This window comes from Bos indicus x Bos taurus, chromosome 1, assembly GCF_003369695.1.
Source record: "Bos indicus x Bos taurus breed Angus x Brahman F1 hybrid chromosome 1, Bos_hybrid_MaternalHap_v2.0, whole genome shotgun sequence".
Taxonomy (NCBI): Eukaryota; Metazoa; Chordata; class Mammalia; order Artiodactyla; family Bovidae; genus Bos; species Bos indicus x Bos taurus.
This window is the reverse complement of record NC_040076.1, coordinates 51,901,602-51,922,914: the sequence shown is the minus strand read 5'-3', so window position 1 is coordinate 51,922,914 and position 21,313 is coordinate 51,901,602. Positions and strand designations below refer to the sequence as shown.

The following is a 21,313-nucleotide window of genomic DNA, read 5'->3' as shown; positions in this document are numbered from 1 at the left end:
CGGGCCGGCTGGCGGCGGCTCCGGACGCGCGGGGTTCCCTCCGTCTTCCTCAAGTCCAGCCTACCGGCTGCCGCCGCCGCCGCCGCTGCTCCTGCCGCGGAGTCCTTGGGGCTGCAGCCCGGCGGCTCTCAAGTGAGTAGGAAAACAGAAAGTGCGGGGAGAGCGCCCGAGAAGGGCTGGAGATGGGGGGCGCTTACCTCGCGGGCTCGCCGGGCGCGAGGGCGTGTGTGTGGCTCGCCCTCAGTGGCCAGTCAGGGGTTCTCTATGGGAAAGTGGAGAGGAGCTCGCGGAGCCGCTCTGCCTCCGCTTCACTGTACACTGCTCCACATACAGTACATGCAACCCGGAGAGACTGAAAACACTCATTTTATATAAGGCAGCCTGCCATTGGCCCGCTCCGTGACGGACAGGCCACGCGACCAAACAGAAGGCCCGTTACACCCAAACACACGCACACATACACACATTTTACAGAGACACACAAAGATCATCACATTTTCTATTTTCTAATGTTCGGGACCTGTAGACAGTAGGAGAGGACAGGTAGAGAGGCCCAGCAGAGTGGGTTAAGAGGGAAAAACCCTGTCTGCACCAAGTTGCAAGGCTTGAAATTGGTGTCCTTTTGACTTGGGAGGGTTATAGTAATAAACTACAACTCCACTGGATATGGAAGTGAGGGTTTTTTTTTTTTTTTTTTTTTAATCGTTGCCTTGTGGTGCCCCATGGAAGAGGCGTGCATTGTGTTATGATTTTACAGCATGACCTGGCTAACAAGTGGCCAGGAAAACCTTTATCAGCTTGGATTTCTTTTGTCAATGGGTTAGCTATCACATAGGCCAAAATAGTCCAAGATAAGTTTATTAGGACGGTAATGGATTGAGGTTGTTAAAGCTTCATTCGTAGGTAAATTGAGAAAAATCAACACAACAATACACAGAAACAAAGATAATCATTTTGCTAAAACAGCCACTCTACTTCTAGCTGGTCAGAGGACTGCAGATCACCTGTGTGTACCTACAAACAGTGCTGTAAAGTAGAGTAAGTCATGGAAGGTTGACTATTGACCCTTTCCCTTAAAAATAGACCTTTTGAGTCAATATATGCAAGATTTATATTTTGCATATTATAGACATATGATATTTACACTACATGTTTCACATCATATATGAGCATTTTGGATGACTTTGGGAGATGGTGAACCCAAGGACTTTGCCTTCTGATTTTTATTTTTTCCTATGATGTGTCTTTGACAAATATATATTTGACAGTCCTATATAAGCAAGTCAACAGGTTGCTGGGAAAACACCATAGCTGGAAACTATGAGAAATAAATTCTAGACCCAACTCTTAAACTCACTAAACAATCTTGAGCAATTAATTTAGCTCCTCTAATGCTCAGATTTAGTTTGGGATTTTGTTTTCATTTTTTTTATTTTTTAAGTTACAGTAAGAACCTTCTCCCTAAATGTTCCTTCACTAAATGTTTATTCAGCATTTACTGTGTACCAGGCATTATCATAGGCTCTAGATGTTTCCTTAAGGTTCTTTCTGATTTAAGAGTCTGTGAATTATTCTTAACACAAACATTTTGAAGATTAAATAAACACCACGATTTTATGGCCTAGATGTGTAGCTTTAAAACTTAAAGGAAAGCTGGATAAAAGAACTTATTTCAAATCCCTCTTTATTTCTTTATGTTATCTTGAGATTTTTCTCTCACATCCATAAAGTTATCGAATGAGTGTGTGTGTACGAATGAGTGTGTGTGTACGCGTGTGTGAAAGAATGGGAACCAGAAACAGATACAGAGAAAATTTAAATTTGTAAAGTTTAGAAAACAAGCAGTGGTATTTGGAAATGTGCTGTTTTGCTTCTTTTTTAAAGGAAAATACTTTTTAAAAGGGGAAAGTATATAAAATAGCAATTTAAACCAATGATGTTAAAGATTATATTAATGATGCTCTGCATTTAGTTGATGGAAGGAACAAATTGTGCTTTATCCACACTGCACACTGCTTTGAGATGGGTGCTAAGTATGATTATCTCTATTTTATCATAAGAGAAATGGGACTGTTCAAGATAGCACAGAATACCAGTGACAAAGGAACTTAAACCCAGGACTCTTAATACCCAACACCGATTTTGAATAACTTGATAGTCCTTCCTTCCAAATGACAAGCTTCAGGGACAAGAGGCAGATAGAAGTGATAGAGGAAAACCCAGAAAAACTTTCTCAGGATTTCACTGTCCTGTTTTTTGAAGAGAAAAAGAGAGAAAAAAAAAAAAATCAACACAAGTTGCTATATTTAATTGCTGAGTGAAGTGTTGTGAATTATTTGCTAGTATATTTAAGTTATGAAAAATATGAAAGACCAGCCCACTCCCCACCCCTACCCTCAACCCCAAGTATAGGAAAACATTCTTCATTTCTTTATGGTCGCAAAGTTGGTGTTGTTTTTTTTTTTTTTTTTGGTTGAAGTATAATTAGCTTACCAGAATTATTTAGAGCTACATTTTCAAACTTTTAGCTCACATGTTATCAGTAAAATGAGTGAGTACCCTCGATATATGTATATTTCTGTATACATTTTAAAAATGTACCACTGCATGGATATATTATTTATTTTTATGAAGCATACATTCATAAAAACTAAATGAAAAAGCATGAGATAAAAATGAAAGTTAAGGGAATTCTCTGGCAGTCCCGTGTTTAGGACTTGGTGCTTTTACTGCCCAGCCTGTTCAATCTCTGGTCGGGGAACTAAGATCCCGCAAGCCACATGGCATGGCGAAAAATAAACAAGAGTTTTAACATTTTCTCTCCACACTCCTATCATATAGTCTTAGCAACATGCCCCAGGGTTTTTGTATTCAAGTTTGGAGACCTCTGACAGTACAACGTGCTAACTGATCAGGACGGATGAGAAAGAAGTAGATAGAAATGACTGGTTGCAAGTCATTATTGGAAATGACTACTGGAAAACTAACGGGTCCACAGAACCTTTAGGTTCAGATATTGGTACATTTTTTAACATCTGATGTATTGGTGGTGTATTTAGGCATTATGTGTAAGTAAAAGTCATCATTCAGTATTCTCTTGCAGATCATTTATTGAGAAGGATTCATGTACTAGGTAGGTCCCAAGCACACCAGAATTTTGGAAAAGGAAAATTGCCTGTTCCTAGAAATGACGAAATAGAATTCCAGTCTTCTGTAAGATAGGTAAAGCCTTGCCAAGAAGGCTTAAACTAAATGTTATATAGTATTTTACCATTTAGGAAACACTTTTTAGAATTTTAATTATTTTGTTTAAAAATAAATATCAAGAAATTTTAAATGTCAGTAGTGCCCCAAACTTAAAAATATGGAAAATCATAACTTTCAGGGACTTTAATTTTTATAATATAAAATTGCAAATATAAAAACAACTGTTGATTTCCCGAGTAAAATGGCATTAAAAAGGGTCTGCAAGAAAGGGTTTTTCCTTTCTTGCTTTCACATTTTGATGAGCAATCCTAGGTTGAGCTCATGGTTAGTATATTCATCCTTCTCATGGCCTTTACTATCCATATTCTTAATTTTATTTAGTATGAATCCTTTGTTGTAAGCCACATAAAATAATTTGGGGGGAGTAGATTTAAATGTGTGTGTAAATGTACACATACAAGTGTTTATGTGTACATGTGATACATCTATAAACAACCTTTTCTTTCCTTACTTTACATTATTTCTTTATTCAATCCCTATTCAAAATCTTGGAAAAATTCCTTGGTCACTCCAAGACTCAGTTTCCTTGTTTGTAAATTAGGGATAATAAGAGTAACCATAAGTGAAACAATCCATATAAAATGCTTAAACCTGAAAGATACTAAATATTTAATAACTATTGTTTTTCTTTGTCTTTCACACATATAAGCCAATTACAGCTGCTTTACAGAAACTTTGCTAAGACTTAACCCTGACATCAAACGGAGTTTATAGAACCTATTACAACTTACTTGCCCAGGGTTTGCAGTTTCCTTTTAGCCTGCGTTCTACTAATTCCAGCATCTCTGCACATAAAAGGGATGTCAGCCTGATACCAGGATAAAGCAAAACATCCTATTGGGTAGCCATTATTAAGCACCTAAAAAGGCAAATTTGTAATAAATCACTCTTTGAAACAAGCCTTGTTTTGTACACTGAAACTCTAGCTAGTTGCAGAAGTGAGGGTCTGCCTTACATAACAATTTTTGACTTGTTCTTGACCTTGCTGAGCTTCACTTTTTTTTCCTCTTATAAGAGAAAAATAGAGAAAATCGCATATCTTTCCCCAAGGCCAATGCAAGGGGACTAAAAACTAGAACTCGGATAGTTGGGAGCACTGATGCAAATGCTCATAATCTTGAAGAGAACCAGCTTCTACTGGATCCCAGCAGAGTTGGAGATAGAAAGAGAGGAAAACACCCTGCTTTCCTAGAGCAGTGCTAGCCAAAGTATCCTGAAATTCCCTCTCTCCTGTGATGTTCTGTATCATTTCATCTATATTACTATTAAGGCGTTCAAATACCTTACCTTGTATTATGTTATTTGTATATCAATAGAGATCTTAGTTTGATGACAAACACCTTGAAGAAAATAATGATGTCTCATTCATCATTTTGTTTTCCAGGTGGTTAGCACAATACCCTGTACATTGTCTAAAATGTAACAGTAACTCAACAAAGATTTGTAAAACAAATGAACAAACAAATAAAAGGACTGTGAATTTTAAAAAGGATCAGAGAGAATAGGGATGAGACGGGTGCTAGAGAATGTTGGGTGTCCCAGGCATATGGTGACCAGAATGTATGTTATAGTCATCATGGTTATTCCTGCGTAGTGTTTAAATTTTCTAAAGCACCTTTATATTTGAACTAGCTTGTCATACTCACTAAAATCCATGTGAGGTAGGTGAGACAAATAGAGGGAATTTCTTTTAAAGATGAAAAAAATGAAGCAGGGAAAGGTTAAATGATGCTTTCAATATTATATAGCTAGTAGTAGCACTGGGGTAGTACTAAGGTTCTAGATACCTAGTTCTGCAAGCTTTCTGCCCTAGGTAGGAGAGAGGGGAAAGGGGAGTCACCAAGGAGTCACTTAAGGACCATACCATAAAAATAGATCTCTAAGTAGACAATGATTTTACACTAATGGTTTTGATAGTAAAGTCAGTAAGCACTAGCATTAGCATCAGCCAGCCCTTCTAGCCACCATCTCATCAGAAGCTTCAGCAACATCCCCAACAGGGAAGGTATTCTATGATACATCCAACTCTTTGGAACTCCTTTCTTCCCAAGACAATGGATTTCATCTTCTGTTGGTTTTGAGCACTACAGAATTCTTCTGGATCTTTAACGTACCTTTTCTCCTCTAAGTGTTTTCCACTGTTCCTTTTTCAGTTCCCTTGTTACTACATAGAACAATCTAACCCCTTTTTCATGTACCATTTGAATTATGTGAAACAGCACTCATGACCGCTTCCTGCCTTGAGTCGTGCCTTTTCCAGGCAGTCTCAGTTCTTTAAATCATTCTTCCTGTTCCTGATTCCTGGTCTTCTCTCAAACCCTGCCTATTGTCTTTGTCAGTTTACTCCTTCAAGTGGGCTATCCAGAGCAGGTAGGGGCTGAGGCAGTGTGCAGTACAGCATGACCATGGCTCCCTTCTCTTTGAAACAAAATTTCTATTACTGCAGCCTAACAGGGAACTCTCTTCTTTGGCAGTCACATCTCTCTGCTGACTGTTACTGTGCTTCTTCTCAAAAAACAAACTTTTGTTGAAATGTGGGCTGATAAGCCATGTCTCCTCCATTCTATTATATAATGTATTTGGGGGAAACTGAGGCATAAGCCTTTATAACCCCATTGTTATACAGTGGTTAAGATTCAAGGCTTTGAAGTTGAAACAACGTGAGTTCAGGGCTTGGCTCCAGCAGTTACTAATTCATGTGGACAAATTTTATAATCTGTCTTCAGTTCTTTATGTGTATAGGGAAAGGTAATATGTTACTCATAAAGTTATTGAAAGGATATGATAAAAATAATGTATGTAAAATCCTTAAAACAGCGTTTCTTATAACTATTCAATAAATGCTAAAGTTTTCTTTTTTTCTCTAGCTGATGACATTCAGCCCAGAATTCCATTTTGCCAGTATCTTTTTGTATGCTGATTGTTTTATTCAACATATTTGCTATTGTCTCACCATCCTTTGTTCTTTCACAAATTTCATGCCTTCTTTACATGTTCTAAGTCATTTTTAAAAGTATTTTCTAAGACAGATACCAGAGCACTTTACCTACCTAGGTAAAGGAAAGTGAAGTCGCTCAGTTGTGTCTGACTCTTTGTGACCCCATGGACTGTAGCCTACCAGGCTCCTCTGTCCATGGGATTTTCTAGGCAAGAATACTGGAGTGGGTTGCCATTTCCTTCTGCAGGTAAACATTGATCTTAATTAGCACTGCTATGGCCATGGCTGTTGAACCTGTGATGTAGAGTCACCTAATTTCACCTAAATTTTAAAAATTTAAACCCGCGGATTCTCTGGTGGTCTAGTGGTTAGGATTTGGCACTTTCATTGCCATGGCCTGGGTTCAGTCCCTGGCTGGGGAACTGAGATTCTTCTCAGCCTCTTCAAAAAATTTAAACCTAAAGAAATTTATAAAGAATAATATAAAATAGCAATCATGTAGGAGCTTTATTACAACTTAACATATTATTATATTGCCTCAGATTTCTTTTTAAACAATAAAACACTGAAGCCCCCTTCCCTGGTCCAGTGACTCTCCAGCTCTCCCAGAGGTGACCATTATTTTATAATTTCACTCTCATCCTATCCATATTTTTTGCATCCCACTCATGAAAATATCTAATGTGGCTTTGTCAAAAGGCTTTATAAAATTTTCATTCACTAATGTTATCAGAGAGGAGTTCTTTGATGGGTAGAATATACTGTGGTGGTGGTGGTTTAGTTGCTGAATCGTGTCCCATTCTTGCGACCCCAAGGACACAGGAGACTGGCAGGCTATAGTCCATGGGTTTCTCCAGGCAAGAATACTGGAGTGGGTTGCCATTTCCTAATTCTGGTTAATCAAAACAAAAAGAGAAAATTATGGAATGATATGAGAAGGCTCTTAGAAATAATGTATCTAAAATACTTAAAACAGTGCTTTCATATAACTATTCAGTAAACGGTAAAGTTTTCTTTTTAACTGTACTGTGAAAGTAAAAAAAAAAAGCTGCAGAACCAGATCTCAGAAGCCAGGGGCACTGTCAACTCCAGGGACTGAGATCACTTTTAGTGACAATATTGTCATTATGATAAATTTGCTCAAACTTTTTTCCATCCTCTTTTCTTTATGCCACAAAAGAGAGTGAAATGGAAGGATCCACTTGTCTATACCCAAATTATATGCTTATTCTTTGTTCAGAGTAGAAGTGGATGCTTTGCTTAACCCTCTCATCAAGATTGCATGGAGGAGGGGGCAGTGGAGGAGGCAGCAGGGGGCTAAGTTAGAACAGAATTATTTAGATGGATGCAGTGTGTTGAATAGGTGATGGCAACCCACTCCAGTACTCTTGCCTGGAGAATCCCACGGACAGAGGAGCCTGGTAGGCTGCAGTCCATGGAGTCGCAAAGAGTCATGTCCGACTGAGCGACTTCAGTTTCACTTTTCACTTTCATCATTGGAGAAGGAAATGGCAACCCACTCCAGTGTTCTTGCCTGGAGAATCCCAGGGATGGGGGAGCCTGGTGGGCTGCCGTCTATGGGGTCACACAGAGTCGGACACGACTGACGTGACTAAGCAGTGTGTTGAATGGCATCACCTACTCAATGGACATGAGTTTGAGCAAACTCTGGGAGATAGTGAAGGACAGGGAAGCCTGGCCTAGCATGCTGCAGTCCATGGGGTCACAAAGAGTCAGACAAGACTGAGTGACTGAACAACAACAAATGTGTTGGTAACATTCTGCTTCTTGGTGGACTCAGGGGTGCTCATTTATAACTTACATAGATGTTACATTATTCTTTATTTTGTATCAAATATATTTTGAAAAGAAAACTTTAAAAACAATGATAGGAAAAAAAAAAAGATTCATACAAAAAAGGCTATTAGCCTTCTCCAAAGTAAAACTGGAGTACTACTGAGAAAAGAAGGCAAATAGATACTAGTCAGATGAAAATAAGAAATTTATAACATCTCCAACTGCCACAGTGCAACTGAGCTATCAGTTTATTAACTGATATATTTCTTTTGTTACAAAAGAAAAATAGGCTTAGGCTAGTCTTAGGGACTCCATGCTGGCTTCTAGGGATTACTTGGTCCTTTTTTTTTTTTTTTTTTTTGAGTATACACAGATCTTTCCTTCTTTTTGCCTATCTTAGATTTCATTTTGTTCCAAGGACCATAAAGCCACTGAGATAAGCTTTATAAAAATGGAACTTAATTGTGCAAATATTGGGGTCTGTCACAGAACTCAAGGGCAGTTAAGTATGCTGCTGCTGAGTCACTTCAGTCGTGTCCGACTCTGTGCGACCCCATAGACGGCAGCCCACCAGACTCTGCCGTCCCTGGGATTCTCCAGGCAAGAACACTGGAGTGGGTTGCCATTTCCGTCTCCTGCAGTAAGTATAATCCGGTGGAAACAAAAGCATGTGGCCTCCATTGCTGTCTGTGCCACCGGGAGAGGGGCAAGGACCTGCCTAGAATGGAGGGCTGTTCTTTCGGTGTTTGTAGGCAGAAATCATTCTCTAAAGGGAGGACAGGGATGGGAGGATATAAGGGGCATTCTACTACATAGCACTTTCTAGAATATTATCTAGGCTCAATGTCTCATTTACTACCCTGTAATTTGCAGAATCCATCTTTTTCCCACTAATCCCAAGAAATTTAACTAGAGGGCGTTTATGGGCTGATTTTATACCCACATATATTTAGAAATAAAGTATTTCTTTCAATTTTGTTTATTTATTTGTTTTATCCCTTGACTCATTCCAGAAAGATTTCTGTTAGTCCCACAACAGTGCAAACTTAGCTGCACATTTTCTCAAGACTCTCAAGTATTATTCAATAGAGCTTGGAAATATGAACACATTTAGAGTGCCTAGGTGATCTCTCAAATTTTGTTAAACTTATTTTTTACTTCCTAGATTCTACATCAATCTACTCAAACTAGCTAAAGAAAGTCTCAGTCGCTCGGTCATGTCCAACACTTTGCAATTCCATGAACTGTACCCCACCAGGCTCCTCTATCCATGGAATTCTCCAGGCAAGAATACTGGAGTGGGTTGCCACTCCCTTCTCCAGGGGATCTTCCTGACCCAGGGATCAAACCCAGGTCTCCTGCATTGCAGGCAGATGCTTTACCATCTGAGCCACCAAGGAAGCCCAGCTAAAGAAAGGGAAGATTTATTAGAATCACTACACATGTAAAGTTACAGCAAAGAACAACCAACAGAACAGAACAACAACCCTAAACCCCAAACGAAGTGAGATTATCACGGCTCAAAGATAGGCAATAGGCCAAGGACATTTTCTGAAATTACAGTTACAACGTGGGAAGTACAGCTTGTGAGAAAGGTTGCTTTTCCTTGAAGTGGGATGGGACAGACAAGAGAGGCACACAATTGAGGAGCTAACTAAAACAATGACATTTTGAAGTAATGGAGATAAAACCTAAGGAGGAGGGGGAGCTTGCATTCAATGATGGCTTTCATGTGAATTTATTTTGGGGCTCACCCTCACCATATGGAGTTATTGATAAAAAAACAAATCTATTGAGGATGGCTGACCAGAAAGAATGGTTTTAAAAGAACAATGTGACAATGCCCAGGAAAGTACATTAAATATGTTGTTACCTGAAATCCAGCTGAAGTCTTTACAGTGGAGGAGTCAACTCCAGGTTTTAGGACTAGGATTTAGCTATTTGGAAAGGAATGTTTTCCTTTACCATCATTTGACACTTTCTCTTACAATACCATCTTCTTCACTCAAAAACAAAACTTTCTAACCTGTTGGATTGCTAAAGTGCTCTTTCCGAATATCAGATTGACTGTTACAAGTCTTAAAGTACTGACCTTTGGCCAGTGCTATTTGAGAGAAGGGGAAATGAAATGAGTAACTTTGCTTGTCAGAGTGTAGAAGGAGAGACATAGTTAAAGAAAGAAAGATGGAAGGAAATAGGAAGGGAAGGAAGAAAAATATATTCTAAGAGAAGTTTTGCTGGGATTACTTCAAAAGTTACCCAGCCTTGACTCTGACTCTGCATTTAGATGTGATCTGAGTAGGAGCTGGAACGGGGGAAGAAATAAACATAAAAGAAATCTTTCCTTAAGTAGATTTCAGCAACATCTGGGTCCCCAACATCAGACTGAGGGATAAGGGTCTCTCTGCCCTCTAAGTCCTCAGCTGCTCCAGAGGTAACAAAGTCAGTGGCTGTAGCAAGACAAGGCCTCCTTTGCTGTACGCCTTTGATGATCTGTATCTTCCTGCTGCTGCTGCTGCTGCTAAGTCACTTCAGTCGTGTCCGACTCTCTACACCGTAACTACTCAGTAGAATCCTGTTTCTCCTCCCCAGTCTTACTTGTTCTGTTCACAAGAGAAAAGCAGGCACCAGAAAGCACTCACTTTTTCATCCCCTCATCACTCTGTCCAGTCTTCGCTTCCCAACTTAAAGGCTGTATCTGCCTTCAACAACTGGAATTGTCTCTGGCACTCCAAAAGAGGAAGAGCCAGCAATTTAACAGGTGTCACAAAGTGATGAGTAGAGAGGAGCTGGTCCAGATTCTTGGTGATCATCTGCAAGACTAGTGGCTTTTCAATCCTAAGTGAAGTAAAGAAGAATGAGACATCTACTAAAGTTCACACTATTCTCCTAGTGAGGTTGGAAGAAAGAAACAAGCTCTAGGAACCACTAAGTATCATGGGTCACGCATTCATTAATTCATTCAACAACATTTATTAAGTGCTTTCTCTGTGCCAGGTACTGTGGTTATTGTAAGAGATACCCAATAGATGTGGTCCGTGCTAATGGGGGCTTCCCATTAAAATGCGCTAAAGTGGCACAGTGGTAAAGATTCTGCCTGGCAATGCAAGAGACACAAGAGACATGGGTTTGATCCCTGGGTTGGGAAGATCCCCTGGAGTAGACAATGGCAACCTGCTCTATATTCTTGCCTGGAAAATTCCATGGACTGAGGAACCTATTATGTTTTAAAGAGTTGAGCACAACTGAGAAACTGAGCCAACACACATGCACCAATGGAGCTTATGGTCCAGCAGCAGAGATGGAAGTGATATACAACATAATACAAAATGTTCCTTGGAATTAGGGACGGAGGCAGAGCAAGCCAGTTTCCAGTGATGGAGGAATCTAAAAGTAGAGGAGCAATGCAGGGTCTGAAGGTACTGAAGGTTTAACTGTTTTAAAGAGTAAAGAGGCTTTCCTTAGCTAAGGAAAAAGGCTGGATTATGGGATCTTTAGATTCTTAGATTGGCTTTGTGTTCTATGTAGAAAAGACTACCACTTTGGGACATGTCCTTTTATGATTTTTGTGGTCACTATTATTCTTTTAAAACTCTAGAGTTTGTGTGTAGTAGTAAGTGATAGGGAGAGATTATTTTGTTTGTTTCAAAAATTTCAATAAGAGGCTAAATGTACTACTAGTATTCAGAAAAAAAGAAGTTTAAGTATTAGTGGCTATAAAAAGATATTTCAGAAAATATGACACAATGGAAGTTTCAGGTGGTGGCTATACTGAACAAAAAAGTTTACATGCTGGCAACAAGAATGACCATTTCCATAATTAAAGCATGTCTGGTAAGAATGGCAGTCACTGGATATTGATGTAGATTTTAGTTTGTGTCTATATGTTGGAGAGGTGTAATTAAAGCTTGATTTTATGTCATTTCTTATGAAATAGACCTGTTACTCTACAGGGGTGGTGTATCTTTGGTAAGCTATGCAATTTGTATTGATATTTGCTTTATCTGTGCATGTTCATGGACACAGATTTCCAGTGGAGACAGAGTTGCTTAGAGCTTAAGAGCTGCTGCTTCTGGAGTCAGAAAGATCTGAATTCAAACATTGGTTCTGCTATTTACTAGTTATGTGACTTTGGATAAACTTAAAAAAATTTTTTTTCTTTTTTGAGGAAACTTTGGTTTGTAATGTTACATAAATTTTATGTGTACAACATTGTATTTATACTTCTGTAGATACTACAGCACACTCACCACCAAAAATTTTGTTTCCATCCATTGGGCAAACTTTTTAAACCTACTAAGCCTTAGTCCTCCATTTCATAAACTGTAAGATGAGGTTTATAATGGTTCCTACCTGTTAGGCTTATTGTGAGAATCAAACAAGATGTTGCATATTAACAGTCTCTTTTTTTTTAATAATAGTGGCTCTTATTTTAAGTGTGGCTTGTCATATAATGTTTTGTGTCCAGTGATATAGAGCCCTGGAAGATAAATAGAAGTTTTATATTCTGAGGATGATAGTTAAAATACTTGAGAGATTTGAGAGGACCATTCTTGGAAGATTGCTAAAATTTAATACAGTAGCACAGTAATTACAATGGATAGAATGGACTGAATATTTCCCTCTGTTTTCTTTACAAAAGCTAGTGATGTTCACAGTTATTTAGATGACCTTGGAGAATTTCAAAGTATTTATGCTCTTCTGACTTGACTCATTTAGCTTTCTTAATATGTCTATAGTCGAACAAGAACTCACTTTTAGCTCCAAGTCACCCTTGCATCCTTAGGAGAAGGCAATGGCGACCCACTCCGGTACTCTTGCCTGGAAAATCCCATAGGCAGAGGAGCCTGGTAGGCTGCAGTCTATGGGGTCGCGAAGAGTTGGACACAACTGAGTGACTTCACTTTCACTTTTCACTTTCATGCATTGGAGAAGGAAATGGCAACCCACTCCAGTGTTCTTGCCTGGAGAATCCCAGGGACGGGGGAGCCTGGTGGGCTGCCGTCTATGGGGTCGCACAGAGTCGGACACGACTGAAGCAACTTAGCAGCAGCAGCACCCTTGCATCCTTAGCACTTTGCAGTCTTGATGACATCTTTCAAAGTGTGGTTCATCAGAATCACCCAAGTGACTTGTTACAAATTCAGATTCCTGGCCCTGACATGTGAGGAAGTCTCCAAATTTTAAATAAATATCCCAACCCAGCTTATTTTTATCAGCATCTAAGCTGAAGAATGACATGACCACATAAATGATGGTGCTTCACAAATCAGCTCTGCTCCACAGACTCCATCAGGATGTGCCTATTATTTAAATAGTACCTTATATGAAACATTTATGGGACACACCCTAATACTCACAGGACACAAAACTATTTGTTCTTTATGCCTTAACAACCTTTCCAAATCACTTAATTAAAAATGATTTACTGTCTCTTCTAGTCTTCAGAAACAATTGTCTTCCTCTGCTTGCTGTGGTTACAGCTAAACTTTTACTTTATCCCTGTTACTGAAGAGCTGAGGACGGACCAAATGTGAATAAGTGTGTGATTAGGATCCATAGAGATCTCCTGGTTTATGCAAACCTTTTCATGATCGAACTGGTTAAAGCTGACCTTTCTCTCCCCCACTTCCCTCTGTCCTTAAAGTCTCAGGTATCCTTGGCATATATCCCCATGACATCTCTAACCTATCTAGCCCTAACACTTCCGTTTTGATCACTACTCCAGACCCATTTGATCACATCAGCCAGATACCTGTGATTACTGTCTCATTCTGCTTCTAGAAATTTGTTAGCCATGAAGTCAGTAAAATTTATATTTCTATGTTCCAATTTGTAAACTGAAAAAATATATATGTACGAAAGTGTCAACTCAAGTTCTGGTGTGAGGAATAGGAAAGGAAAGATGCCTATGAAGAAGAGGAGGAAATCTCTACTTTTATATTGCCTAAGTGATTGCCCGTAAAGAGGCAGGTAAGCCCCAGAGGTTCTGATGCTGGCTGCCCCAATATGTTGAACCTGCGAATAGTTAACTCACTAAGCCATTGTCTACTGCCCAGGCAACAGGACAAGTTTTGATATTTTAGTTCCCTGGTTTAGGGGATTAATTCATGGATGAAACAATTCCAATTTACTTTTGGAGGGAGGGGCGTGCCATCAGCATGTGGAATCTTAGCTCCCTGACCAGGGACTGAACCTATGCCTCCTGCATTGGCAGTGTAGTCTTAACCAGTGGACTGCCAGGAGATGCTTCTGGCTTTACTGGAAATGTGTGTGTGTGTGTGTGTTCAGTGTGTGCAGTCGCTCAGTCATGTTTGACTCTTTGCAACCCTATGGACTGTAGCCCACAAGGCTCCTCTGTCCATGGGGTTTTCCAGACAAGAATCCTGGAGTGGGTTGCCATTTCCTTCTCCAGGGGATCTTCCCCAACCCTGGGATCAAAACTGCATCTCCTGCATCCTCCTCGCATTGCAAGTGGATTCTTTACCACTGTGCCATGGGGGAAGTCCTTACTGGAAATAGACATCCTTTATGTGGTAAATTTGAAAAGCAAAACCTCTTCAGCATGAATCTGCTAGTATCTTACACCAGAAACCTGTCTATTTACCACTTTAATAAAATCAGGTCTGTGTGCTGAGCTGGCTGCACCAGCACTGTGGTTCATAGGGGTGGCATCACATAGTCTGTTACAGAGCAGTGGTGACACCCATGGACTTTGCAGTCAGGTGTGAGTATTGAGTCCTGGCTCTACCCTTCACCAGCTGTATGAACCTGAACAAGTTATCTAGCCTCATTTCATCAACTGTAAGGATGAGGATAATAGCAGCTGTGATAAGAAGATAATGGGCATATCTTATTGTCCCGTGCATGTCATAACACTCAGTGAATGTTCTTTTCCTTTGCCCTCTTATGATTCTGCTGTCCCCATCATTTCTTTACATCCTGTCCAAATCTTTTTCAAGTGTAACCATGTGATATATCAAGATGTGCCTTGATTCCCTAGTCTTCACTTTCTCAATTTTGTTTATTAATTCAGCAAATATTTCCTGAGTGCCTGTTATGTGCAAGGCACAATTTGAGGTAAACAATCAAGAGAACTAAACAGAAATCCTTTCCATCAGGGAGCTTACATTCTAGTTGAGGGGACAAATGTAATAGCCAATAAACCTAGTAAACGAGTTAATCATGTTGTATGCCAAGTGGGGTCAGTGTTATGGAAAAAGAACCAAGGAATGGAGATTGGAGGTAGAATAGAGTTGTTCGAGTTTTAAATAAGATGATCAAGATAGGTCTCTCTGAGTTGTTCAAACACAGAGTGGGTGGGAACTCCCTGTTTTTGTGAAGTTGTGCAGAGCTCACTATACTTGAGCAGTTTTAGGCAAAAATGAGAGGCTAGAGTGCCTAAAAGAAGTAGGATGTTATTCCTTAATTTCTCAAATACAACAGGAGAGCAGTAGAAAGCAGCTTAGTGATGCTTGCCCATTAGGTGGCAAGAACGGTTTTTCTGCTTATCTCTTTTGGACTCAGTCTCTAAGGTCATAGAATCTTCATCCCTCACAATCCTTGGTTTATGGTCTTGGGTGATGGTTAGTGTCATCAATAAAAAATAAGAAATTGGGTTTCTTATACTATATCTCTGTGTTTTATATAACACAAATCCTTTGCAACTCAGGAAAAAACATGATTTAGTTATAAACCCATGATTAGACCTAACCTTAGAAAATTTTTATTAAAAGAAAGCAGCATAATTTATTTTTAAAGCCTGATAAAGTAAAAAGAGCACTGTGGTGTCCTGCCACTAACTACCCTTTAACAGTCTCCGTCCAGGACATTCTCACCTGTGAACTGGGAGTAGAGGGAGGTGTCCCTTCCACCTCTCTAATTTGAGTCTTTCAAAAACTCCAAGAAAAAATTTCTCCTAGAAACTAAAACAGGTATAATGTGTGGGCTTATAATCTCTTGACATCTCCTTTATTGAAAACTGCAATTAAGGTGATTTGTCCATTTTGGGATGGGAACAAAAGTGGGGTGGTAATCTTCTACATATTATTTTTGCCTCCTTCCCTTTCATGCAATAAATGAAGGGGAGAATACTCTTACCTGCTCACCGACAGTTTTGCCAAACACATACTGCTCACTGACAGTTTTGCCAAACACATAGAACTTCAAGGCCTTACTATTAGATGTTGTCTGTCAAACACTTAAATTAATCCAGTACTTAGAAACTTCAAGAGATCTACAAGTGACAAGCCCTGTCCTTAAGGTCTCAAAACATTTTCAGTTCAGTCGCTCAGTCATGTCCTACTCTTTGCGACCCCCTGAACTGCAGCACGCCGGGCCTCCCTGTCCATCACCAACTACCAGAGTCTAGGTTGGTCATAACTTTCCTTCCAAGGAGTAAGCGTCTTTTCATTTCATGGCTGCAATCACCATCTGCAGTGATCTTGGAGCCCCCAAAAATAAAGTCAGCCACTGTTTCCACTGTTACCCCATCTATTTCCCATGAAGTGATGGGACTGGATGCCATGATCTTAGTTTTCTGAATGTTGAGCTTTAAGCCAATTTTTTCACTCTCCTCTTTCACTTTCATCAAGAGGCTCTTTAGTTCTGCTTCACTTTCTGCCATAAGGGTGGTGTCATCTGCATATCTGAGGTTACTGATATTTCTCCCGGCAATCTTGATTCCAGCTTGTGCTTCCTCCAGCCCAGCGTTTCTCATGATGTACTCTGCATATAAGTTAAATAAGTAGGGTGACAATATACAGCCTTGACATACTTCTTTTCCTATTTGGAACCAGTCTGTTGTTCCATGTCCAGTTCTATTATAATATCAGAATTAATTATATTAGTAATATGTTATTATATAATATAATCTTCATTTTACATGAGAAGAAATTGAAAGACATACAAAGATATACCAAAAAACAATAATAATAATAATAAAGTCACTCCAAACTATAAACCAAGACCTTTCCTTAATCTCCTAAACCAGTGACTTGCAAACCACTGCCTGCAGGCCAAATATGCTTACTCTTATTACTCACTCCCACCCTGACCTATTTTTATATATTTTTTACATTTTTGTGATGCTTGAAAAAAAATCCCCAAAGAATGTTTTTTGACATGAACATTATATGAAATTCACATTTTAGTGTTCATAGATAAAGATTTCGGAGAAGGCAATGGCACCCCACTCCAGTACTCTTGCCTGGAAAATCCCACGGACGGAGGGCCTGGTGGGCTGTAGTCCATGGGGTCGCTAAGAGTCGGACACGACTGAGCGACTTCACTTTCACTTTTCACTTTCATGCATTGAAGGACATGACTGAAGCGACTTAGCAGCAGCAGCAGATAAAGATTTACAGGACCAAAAAAAAAAAAAGAAAAGAAAAAGATTTACAGGACCACACACAACCATTCCCACTACTTATAAATTACGTGTTTTATGTGAGTGTGTGCATGTGCTGAGGAAGGTCACAGAAACGGCGTGACCGCGGGTTGACCGGTACGTGGGTCCGGCACATTTGGAGGTGCCGCACACACTCCCCTGTCTTGGAATGTCCTTCCGCCCACCGTTCCGTCAGTGAGAGCTGTTCTAAGTCTAAGCCTTGGGAGACTAAGATGTTGAGACCGTAAGGACTGAATATATGACTGACTGAACCAGGTAAGGTCTCTGTATAAACTTTCAAGATTCTGACGGGGGGTGTGGAGACCTATGGCCACCGCCTCGCCTCGCCTCGCCTCACCTCACCTCATCTCACCTCACGTGACTTTCCTCACCTCACCTCACGTGACTTTCCTCACCTCACCTCACGTGACTTTCCTCACCACACCTCACGTGACTTTCCTCACCACACCTCACCGTGGCTTATTAAACCTGTCAGCTCTCCGTCTGGAGCGGCCTGTGTCTGTCTTCAGTCTCTGTGCCTCCTGTGTCTCCAAACTAGCAACATGGCTGCTTTCTTTTGAAAATGGCTGTGTTGAGTAGTTGTGACAAAGATCATATAGCCCACAAAGCCTAAAATACTTACTGTCTGGAGCTTTACTGAGAAAAATCGCCAATCTTTGGTCTAGCCCATATGGTTTTTTTTTGTTTAGGGTCTAAGACCCTTTGTTAAGGGTCTAAGGAGAATATATGACATTTAAGGCCATCTTTATTTTAAATATACTTGCACATGGTACCATTTTGCAAGAAAAACTACACGTCCTTTCACATACTACTGTGTTTCCTTGTTTATGGGTTGTTAGTTGTTATTCATGGACATTCCTATTTCTTCATTCATTCACTTCATGAGCCCTTATAGTGTACTAGCCTGGGAACAAATGAGTAACACAAAGAAGCTTTATTAGTTAACTTCTAGAGAAAAGTAATGGACAAATGTGAGGGCTTCCCTGGTGGCTCAGCAGTAAAGAATCCGTCTGCCAATACAGGAGACGTGAGTTCGATTCCTGGGTCAGGAAGATCCCCTGGAGAAGGAAATGGCAACCCACTCCAGTGTTCTTGCCTGGGAAATCCCATAGCCAGAAGGAGCCTGGTGGACTATAGTCCATGGGGTCCCAAAAGAGTCAGACACAACTCAGCAACTAGACAATAACAACAATGGACAAATATAGACCATTGTTGTACAGTAGTGAGAAGCACCATCCTAGGATTATGACTGGGACAGAAAAGAAGGTGTTTGACTCAGCTACAGGAGTTGGTAAATGCTTCTTAGAAAAGAACGCACTTGAACTGAGAGCAAGAGTATGAGGGGTTGAGAGGGGACACGATTCCATGTTACAGCAATATTTTCCAAGACTTGTGTTCATCAGGGTTCAGGACAGGAAACAGAAAGCAATATGGTCATTTTAAGAGAGTAAAGATTCACGGGGAATTAGGACAAAATCATGAAAGGACCAGAATAGGCTGTAGGCTGGCCTACCAAGAGTGATTCCCCAAAACTATAGTACTGTCCCACTGAGGCCATCACTGGACTGCTTCAGACCAAGAATACATTGTCATTCTCTGATAAGGATCAGGAAGGCAGTCCTGATGCTGCTGCCACTGGACTGTTAAGAGCAAAGGATCTCTGCAAAATTGCTTGCCAATAGAAAGACAGCCAGGAGAGCAGGAACATGGCCTCAGCTCTGTTTTAAATTTCTGAATCTCACAGGAGCACATCTATTTTGTGCATTCAGAGCTCTTGCTGCAAAAAATTTTAAGAAAGAAAGCCATTAGCTTTCTAGTTTCTGCAACACAGGAAGGCATGCTTGCTTACTTCTAAGTAAGGTGGGATGGAGGTTGATCAAGCCAAACCACAGAATCCACCACATGTACAGAATCAATGTGACTGCCCATTCAAAGAATTGCAAATAGTTTGGATTGCCTACAGCAGTAGTTTCCAAATAGTCGAGCGGATCCCTTTTTAACACGAAAATATTGGGCCTCCAATGCACATGACAGTAGTTTTATTTAATATCCTCTAACTGAGAAATATATTACAAATACTTTCATTCAAAAGGAATTTTATTTTATTAATCATAATAGCAAATAAATACATTTGGACAATGATGGTGATAAAAGTAGCTCACATATACTGCATGCATGTTAATTCAGTGGCAATGCATATGTGTTTAAGCTATATAATTTGTTTAGTCAGCAGATGATGCCTGGACCACTTCTAAATTCCAAAACTCTTTTCAGTAATGCCTGGGAGACCAGATATTTTAAGCTCACATTTGGAAATCATTGAGCTTTAATAGCTTAGGGTGTGTGATAAGGAAGATGTAAGCAAAGAGGATCTAAAAGAAGGCTAGTTTCTTTAGATATTAATTGGAAGGTGATGGGGAATTACTGAATTTTAAGCAAAGAAATGATGGAATCAGATTTTCATGTCAGAAAGACCAGTCTGGCAAAGTCTGGCTGATGAAGGAATAAAAGACTGAAGACAAGTAGAAGATATAGAAGGTTATTTCAGCGATCCAGGTGGGAAACTCAGGGGTCTAATAAACAAGGTAAAGATAGTGGGGATGAAGAGTAATGAATATTTAGCAGCAGAATTGATTGCTGATTGATTGATTTGGTGTGATATGGGTGACTAAGAGGACAAAAGAAAGAGAACATGCTTGGGTAACTGTGTAAATATGAAACACAGGAGAAAAAAATGAATTGTTCCAAGTTCTCAAGATATACTTTTTAATATTCTCAAGAAACATTTATACATATTTAAAAGAAAAATCAGTAAAGTGACATGATTACTGTTCTAAATTAGTCAGAATATGGTAACTGCTATAAGCATAACCCCCAAGTACCAGTAACTTGATACAATAAAGGTATGTTTCTCATTCACATCACAACCCAATGAAGGTTGATATGTGTGCATGTGATGGTGAGGAGAGAGGCAGACTTTGGCCCGTGTGATTATTTAGAGACCCAGATTTTTCCTTTCATTGATTCTACCATCTCCTGGGGCCACAGGATTCTCTACATTCATCTGGACAAAGGGAGATAGGGAGCTGACTTTTTTTTTCCCACGTGTCCAGGGCGTGAACCAGGCATGGGCACAGAGCAAAAGCCAAGCTGGGATAAACAAGGAGTTGTTTTGTCCCTCACTAATATGAGACAGGCACCATCAACCAACCAACCAGGTGCCACTCTACCCAGGCCAGGGACAAGGGAGCTGGATTTTAAATAGGAAGATTTTACGGACCAGGAAAAGAAGAAATGTACATCACTTGTGCACACTTACCAATGGTTAAAACTCAATCATGGGCATGAGACACAATCTAGCTGTGTGCCCAGGAAAAGGAAAACATGACTTTCAGGAATGTTTAGCTAGTTTCTACCTTAAGCACTTGTTCGGTTATAATGAGGAACTCACAGAATTTTGAAATATGATTACAGTGAATGACAAAGTGATTTGAGTTTAATTAGACAATGTCTAAATGTGATTGATGTAATGGGGAAATCTGTGAAACATTTGATTACATTACTGAAGAAATTCTGTGGTCATATAGTGTGGGAACTGAAGAGAAATGGGAGAGAGTAATGCCTGTATTGAGTCCAGAAATAGGTGGACCGAAGACAAAGAAATTATTGCTGTCCTCGGGGTTGGGATACTCGACCTGTTTATCCATGAACTCTTTATTAAGTACTATCTGCTAGGCACTGTTCTAGGTACCGGAATAGAAACGACTTATCCTGTCTGCCAAATAGCCATATCCCTAGAGTAGTGGTGGATCTACTACATCCTCATGGCTTCAAGGCCCAAGCTTTTATAATATTCTACTCAATTCACTTAAATCTGATTCTCTACCAAGCAAATGCCTTCT

The 21,313-nt window shown here is 39.8% G+C and overlaps 1 protein-coding gene and 1 non-coding gene across 10 annotated transcripts in view; both read right to left on the bottom strand.

Annotated features, from left to right (window-relative positions):
• Positions 1-344, bottom strand: part of BBX (BBX, HMG-box containing) — a 297,884-nt gene extending 297,540 nt beyond the window's left edge. For 8 of the 9 annotated variants that reach the window (XM_027566187.1, XM_027565800.1, XM_027566433.1 and 5 more), the window contains exon 1: positions 198-344. The gene's annotated coding sequence lies outside the window, so the exon portion shown is untranslated. Of the gene's footprint in view, positions 1-64; positions 84-197 lie in introns of those variants that run through there. The other variant, XM_027566099.1, reaches the window with a different exon arrangement.
• A 20,168-nt stretch (positions 345-20,512) lies between these two features.
• On the bottom strand, positions 20,513-20,655 carry LOC113899689. The gene has a single exon (XR_003512961.1). It is a non-coding gene; the product is annotated as a small nucleolar RNA SNORA48 (small nucleolar RNA).
• Between the last annotated feature and the right edge of the window lie 658 nt (positions 20,656-21,313).